We start from the raw sequence: 7734 nt of genomic DNA, 5'->3' as shown, positions 1-7734 counted from the left end.
TCTCTCTCTCTCTCTCTCTCTCTCTGTCTGTGTCTTGTGTGTGCAGTCCAGCACCAGAGTGGCAAGCAGTTTAATTTGCATAGGCTGTTTGTTTGCATGCATACCACACCTGTATAGTGTGCAGAGACTGGTATTGAATATTACATTAGCACAGCAGTTCCAAAACTGGGAGTCGGGATGCCCAGGGGGGTTGCGGAGGTACTAACAGCTAATCTAGCAATCCCATAATTTGGTTAGTACCAGTATTCACTTGTATTGCTAATAGATGTATTTGCTAGGTTTTCCATTAATAGTTTGTCTGTTAATATGGCTAGAAATCCATTTTTAGGCTAAGAATATGGTAGGTGGGGTGGATCGAGAAAAATATTTTTAAGTCCCGTTGAAAAAGTTTGGGAACCACTCTTGTAGCCCATGCAGAGACATGGCATTGAATATGATATTACATTAGCACAACACACCATGTAGCCCATGCATGCAAACTGCCCAGTCATCTTGATATAAGCTGATGTCAGAGTATCCTGCCCGATAATACTCTTGTATCTACTGCTTGTCATTATTTTAGGGTGTGTCATTGACCAAGGGTATTCTACCCAGAAAAATAATGTTTTACTTGGGTGCCATTGGGGAAAAACATTTGTGGTTTCCAAATTGTTGTTTTTGATGACCTTGGTTGACGATTAGATGGACTGTATGACCTGTCACTGTTGTGGTTATCTGCTGGTCAGAAGAAGCCTTTGGTTTCAGTTATACTCATCTCCACCTCACAGCATGTTGGGAAAGGCTGCAATGAGCGCAACGTGGTCAAGAGTGTGTAGCACTTAGTGTTCCCATTGCTTTTTAAGCACATATGGGTTTTTGGATCTTTGATCATTAGGGATTACTCACATTTATTTTGCAGGCTTGTCAGAATACTCTGCATTAATTTTGTCATCAAGAATTCATATTGATTGCAGGTCTAATGTTTATGTAGTTGTTTGTTTTCTGTTTGCTTGAACTAATGTAGATGTTTGAGGGATGTAACATGGTTGGCAGCACTTAGCGAATAAACAGTTATGAGTTTTATACTATTTCAGAGAAAGTATTCATTTCAAGGCAGGTACTGATTCGATTTGCTTTTGTAAGCATACACACACACACACACACACACACACACACACACACACACACACACACACACACACACACACACACACACACACACACACACACACACACACACACACACACACACACACACACACACACAAGCACACACACATGCACGCACACAAGCACACACACATGCACACACACATGCACACACACACACACAGCCACACACACGCACATCATTATCGCCATCACTCATTCATGTGATTGTGCTGCCATAGCCATGCACAATCTGCCCCGTGTGCCACCAGTAATCTTCCCTGTATGTTTTCCAAACCACTTTCTACCTTCATGCTCATCATGAAGTTGTCAGTGATTTTCAAACCACATAGCATGGCCACTCGTAATGCAGTGTGTGCATGCCTGAGCAGGCAGTGTGTGTGTGTGTGTGTGTGTGTGTGTGTGTGTGTGTGTGTGTGTGTGTGTGTGTGTGTGTGTGTGTGTGTGTGTGTGTGTGTGTGTGTGTGTGTGTGTGTGTGTGTGTGTGTGTGCGTGCGCGTGTGCACGTGTGTGTGTGTGTGCGCGTGTGTGTGTGCGTGTGTGTGTGTGTGCAGGGCCGCTGACAGGTTTGGCTGGGCCCGGGACAACATTTTCTCAATGGGCCCCCCCTCCCAACACCAAAAAAGCCCCCCACCCCCTCATCCCTGACGGTCCCTACACAAAATAGTCAAACGCCCAACCACAACCACGTAATTCCCTTGTGCAGCTCCAAAACACACCACGTCGGGATGACAAGCCCATTTATAACGGATAAACAAAAACTTATTTACAACCTTACGGATATGGACTGAGTGAAGTTATGGTTTTCAAAATCCTATCACAATAAAATCCACGCTATTGTAGCCTATTACTTTAGCTCATGAATAGCACATTTTTCATCACATCGACCATTTTCACTTGACCAAGGGGAATCATGTCAAGGACGCGTGTATGTCCGCTGAACTTCCAGAGAGGGGAACAAGGCGGAGCACATTCATCTTGCGAGTGTCAAGTTCACCGCAATCAGAAACGAAAGTTACAGGTTACCCCAAAACGACACCGTTATAACCCATTCGTTACATTCAATTCTAGGCTATCTAAATTTCAATTTCACACATTGACATGCCACTGGCTTATTTTAAACCAAATAAGTTTAAACCAGAGTTGAGTTACACTGGCTGTAATTCAGCTGACCGGGGATGATTCTCAAATCAATTCAGCCTGATTGGCGTGCGCGTGCCTGCCTGAAACTTTTGATTTGGACACATAATTGCAGAGTAATGCGCGCATTCATAGATTCAATTACATAGGCGCATGAAACACATTGTAATTACGCCGTTGTGGTAATCAAATTATTCGATACCCCCTGTCTTTCTGATACTGAATCCCGTGTGACTTGCTCACGGCCTCCTGTGCCAATGTTAGGCTACTTGACGACGGGGCTGGAAAAAGTTTGCCGTGTCTTACCTGGATCTGCTGCACAGCTGCTTTTACTGGTGCCCGCTACATCATTCCAGTCTTTCCTGAAATATTTAGCCAGAGAACCCCTCAGCCTTTTGGCTTCTTCCTCTCTTTTTCGTTTTTCCTTCTTTTTCTGCGCTCCTGACTTGTGCATGTTTACTAACTGGCTCGCGCACACTGACCACTTTATGCTGTCGTCTTTCTTTTCTAGAAAGACGAAACCATTTTGGAATAGGGGTGATAGGGGGTTATTGGCCGTTTTTTCAAGGGCAATGAAGACAAACATCTATAAGTAATTGTTTGAATGCAAATAAAGCACTTTTCTACCCTAAAAAACAACACATTTTGAAGTGAACGTATCATAATTGAGCCCAACGTCATGGGGGCCCAGTTATGGGCCCCCCTCTATTCCAGAATTCCCAGGGCCCGGGACAAAAAGCCCTTTAGTCCCCCCCTGTCGGCGGGGCTGTGTGTGTGTGTGTGTGAGAGAGAGCTATTAGCAATACAAGTGAATACTGGTACTAACCAAATTATGGGATTGCTATATTAGCTGTTAGTACCTCCGCAACCCCCCTGGGCATCCCGACTCCCAGTTTTGGAACTGTTGTGCTAATGTAATATTCAATGCCAGTCTCTGCACACTCTACAGGTGTGGTATGCATGCAAACAAACAGCCCATGCAAATTAAACTGCTTGCCACTCTGGTGCTGGACTGCATTTCCACATAGAACATACTATTGGTATGCTTGTGGCTAACACACACACAAGAGAGAGAGAGAGAGAGAGAGAGAGAGAGAGAGAGAGAGAGAGAGAGAGAGAGAGAGAGAGAGAGAGAGAGAGAGAGAGAGAGAGATAGAGAGACAGACAGAGAGAGAGAGAGAGAGAGACAGACAGAGAGAGAGAGAGAGAGCTTGAAAGTGATAGACTGTCTGGGGACCTGGTCGTTGGTCTTGATTATTACATGTAATGCACACTTTACTGTAACAGTGGAGGACAACCCTATCTGCTCTTTTTCATAACACTGTAATGAATTCCTCCTTGACATATCTGATCCCATTGGCTCCAACGGCCATTTTCCATAATGATACTGTGCCTGTGCCACCAAGGGAAAAAAGACATGCATCCGATACTGGCATACAGCATAATATGAAATATATAATATGCATGAACTGAGCGATGTCCCTAGTGAATCTCTCCCATGAACCTCTGAACTCTGCTTCGTTCGGTTCGCTGTTCATATTTGAATCTCTTTCGAATGTGTAATGCACTGAACAGGTCCACTGGCTCACACCACACACTGAGAATGATCTCTAAGGTACTCCATTCATACACATTTAATTAACAGCTAGTGTGGTGCATTAATGCAGACATTGAGATACTACTTACTCCTCTTTTCTCCACCGTGGATAGCAGGAGCTTCGATCTGCCATTACTGTGTGTGAGGTGGCTATAGGAAGGTAATGGGCCTTTAGAAATAGGTGCAGAGTTCCTGTGCAGTGTGCACTCTATATAATACTCCTTTGTGTCGGCCGGCATTATGGCTTGACAACGGGCTACTATGAGGCAGCTCCCTGCACTGCTCTGCTTCTCTTTACGAACTGCTGCCATTTGAAAATGACATATTGCTGCCTATCTTTTCTTTTTTCTTCTCTTTTCTTTTCTTTTTCTCATTGCATGTGCTGAAACCCACATGTATGTCGTTCCCATGTGCTTCTAGAGGAGATATATGTGGAATGTGCTTTCAAATGCTTTCAAATGACCATTTTTGTGGAAATAAGAATCGCAAAGTAAAAGAGAGTGAAAGACAGCCCTGCGGAGAGCTGGGTTGCCAACAGCACAGTGCATCAGGGGGTGCTCATTAAATATCCCTTTGCTTTATTTCCTGATTTCGTATCAGACAAAATGAGTGTGAATATAGAGGGTATAAAAAGAAACGAGGGAGAGCAGACTTGGTGACTTGGTGACAGGTGTCTCTGACTTGTGATTGGTGTCTCGCAGAGAGTCTGTGGTTGGAATACTTACCTGCAGGTGAAGAGGGTGAAAGAATGAGAAAGTGTGTGCCTGTCTGACATACAATGTCAGTTGGGGATAGTATAATGTTCTCAGTCTCCTTCTGGAACATAATGTCCTCCATGTATATATATATCCCTTTTTGATTGCAGCAAGGGGGGGTATGGGGATAAGTACCAACAGTACAGCCGTCTCATCTCACCTTCCTTATTCCCATGGGTGACATTGACAGCAGGGGCATTGTGACAAATGACGTCCTCAGAGAGCTGTGATTTCTTTCTGTCTATATTCCCTCCTACCTACATTATCCAATCCTTTCTCTAAAACTGGGAAGGTTTTGATTGGAGCAATTCTTTCATTTTTACACGGAGGATTACGTTGAAATACGTTCTTCCAGACGCTTTATGTATGTAAAGTGTTTAATATACAGTATACTTTTATTTAATATACTCTTTTCATTTTTCTTTAATTACAGTGGAGGTATTGTGAATTCAACTGCCATTGTCTTGGAAGGAAAGGGAGTGGTAAGTCTCTCTGCCTCAAGTGCCTGTCTTTCATGGGAATTAGGTTATAATGGGGAGCCTTAGCAGCAACTCACAACACACAAGCTCAACACAGACGCTCAGCTTTTCCACTTCACACCCCACACACACATTGTACCTCAACTCTGTAATGCATGGACATTATGTACCTGTGCACACAAACCCAAGTATCATTGTGTGCACGCACACACGCACGCACACACGCACGCACGCACGCACGCACACACACACACACACACACACACACACACACCTCGGTCCACACACCTGAGCGCACAGATACAAACTAAACTTTTCCTTGTCTTAAATGAGAATGATGGCAGTTATCTTACAGTGACAGCATTGTCTCTCCACTCAATAGCCCACAGTAGGAGAGAGAGAGCGAGAGAGAGAGAGAGAGAGAGAGAGAGAGAGAGAGAGAGAGAGAGAGAGAGAGCGAGAGAGAGAGAGAGAGAGAGAGAGAGAGACAGAGCGAGAGAGAGAGAGAGAGAGAGAGAGAGAGAGAAGCATCAGTCCTCCTGCTGAGTTCAGTATTTCAGTATAGAGGGTGTTTTCTTTGTGGCTGGGACTCAGCTGGGAGCAGAGGTGGCCAAAGGAGAAGTAGAAGTAAATGTATGGTGTAAGTACAGCACTGTACATGATATTACATAGCAGTTACATCAGTTATTCCATTGGACCTAATGAGGTGGCTAGAAGTTTAGACAACCCCAAATTTGATCCAGCCAGCGTAGAATCAGGTACTTCGCTTTATAGACCAGTTTGTCAGTGAAATGACTTGTGCTTTTTTTTTAGCTTTTCCTTTAGCCTTTGCCACCTCTGGCTGGGAGATCAGCATTCATTCATTCATTCATTCATTCATTCATTCATTCATTCATTCATTCATTCATTCATTCATTCATTCATTCATTCATTCATTCATTCATTCATTCATTCATTCATTCATTCATTCATTCATTCATTCATTCATTTACTTATTTATTTATTTGGTGCTCATGGGGCAGTTGATGTTGCCGTCATGGAATTAACATTTAGACCGTCTACCCTGCCTGTCACTATGGGTCTGTGTGGCCGTCATGAAGATGTGAGTGAAAGTTGGAGGAGGTTCGATCCTCAATCTGAACAATGTATGAGCAAGGTTCAACTCATTTCTTAGTGAGTGCTGAGTTACCGAGGTACTTGTTAGCTTAGGGGTTTTTTTTTTAGAAGTGTTGATACAGAGACAGTAGGTATACATTGTAGCACTGCTTTAATTTTAAGTGGACCCTTTTAAGAAATTAGTTTTCCCTGTGACAGAACTTTGGACCCAATCACACTGTTTATTCAGCTATAACATTCCTGTTGCCAGGCGGGAGAGTGAACGAACTGCCTGTCATTTAAAACCATTCATTACCTTTTACCCCTTCCATTTCAGATAACGACCAATTTTCTTTTTTTTTCTCTCTCTCTCTTAATTAGGCAATGCCCATCAAAGGGAACCTACTGTTACTGCCTTTATTCTGACTAGAATGTTTCAGTTCACTTAAAGCCAAGGGAAAAATACAGCTTGTTTTAAATGTATATTTTGAGCTAGAGTAGGTCATTTCAGGTTACATGCTGTGTGTGCCACAGACACTCTCTGTCTCTCTCAGTCTAAATCATATTTTAATTATGGGTTGGCCCTGTTTAATTAAAAACAGCCTTGAAGTTATTGTCACACACACACGCACACGCACACGCACACACACACACACACACACACACACACACACACACACACACACACACACACACACACACACACACACACACACACACACACACACACACACACACACACACACACACACACACACACACACACACAGAGAGTCTGCCTCACTGCCTGTGTCAAGTCAAGTCAAGTCAAGTAGGTTTTATTGTCAATTTCTTTACATGCACTGGTCATACATCATCAGTCTGGTAGAAGTCTGTTTGAGTGGAGGAGACAGTATCTCTGTAAGCCCTAATAGGTGACCTGAAGCGGGTAAAAGAAAGGGCTCTGTCTCCGGTGGCCCCTGTAAGTGCAGTAGAGGGATAATGATCTCCCTCAGACAGCCATCCAGACCAGGCCCTGGCTCTTTACTCCCTCAGCCATCCAGACTAGGCCCTGGCTCTTTACTCCCTTTGGCAGCTAACACTCCCCTCTTTGACCCCCCACCTCCCCCCCCCCTCTCTCTCTCTGCCCCACTGTTGTTAAACCCAAACCCAAGGCCATGGCTTGGCAGATATGGTGTACATGTGTTGAAGAAGCAATAGAGCGTAATCGTAACCCTGCTGTGTCATCTTTTAGCATCTTAAAATATTACATCATCCTACTACGTCTGCACACAACACACAGGGAGTGCTGCTCTGTACTTATTTCACTGTTTCATATATCTTTGCAAGCTTGGGATGATGAAAGTAAGCAAGTTACCTCCCCTATATTGATATATTAGTTTAGTTAAGTTTATTATTAGCTTATTTGACAGGGGCCATGTACAAGGCAGGTCTAGTTCCAGATTTAGCTAAAAAGCTAATTTGCTTCTGTGGTCCCTCTACCGTTTGTACAATATATTTTATGTTTTAAGCTAAATTG

The sequence above is a fragment of the Engraulis encrasicolus genome, chromosome 9 (genome assembly GCF_034702125.1).
Source record: "Engraulis encrasicolus isolate BLACKSEA-1 chromosome 9, IST_EnEncr_1.0, whole genome shotgun sequence".
In the NCBI taxonomy this organism is placed as follows: Eukaryota; Metazoa; Chordata; class Actinopteri; order Clupeiformes; family Engraulidae; genus Engraulis; species Engraulis encrasicolus.
The sequence above is the reverse complement of the archived record's forward strand: the minus strand, read 5'-3'. Positions refer to the sequence as shown.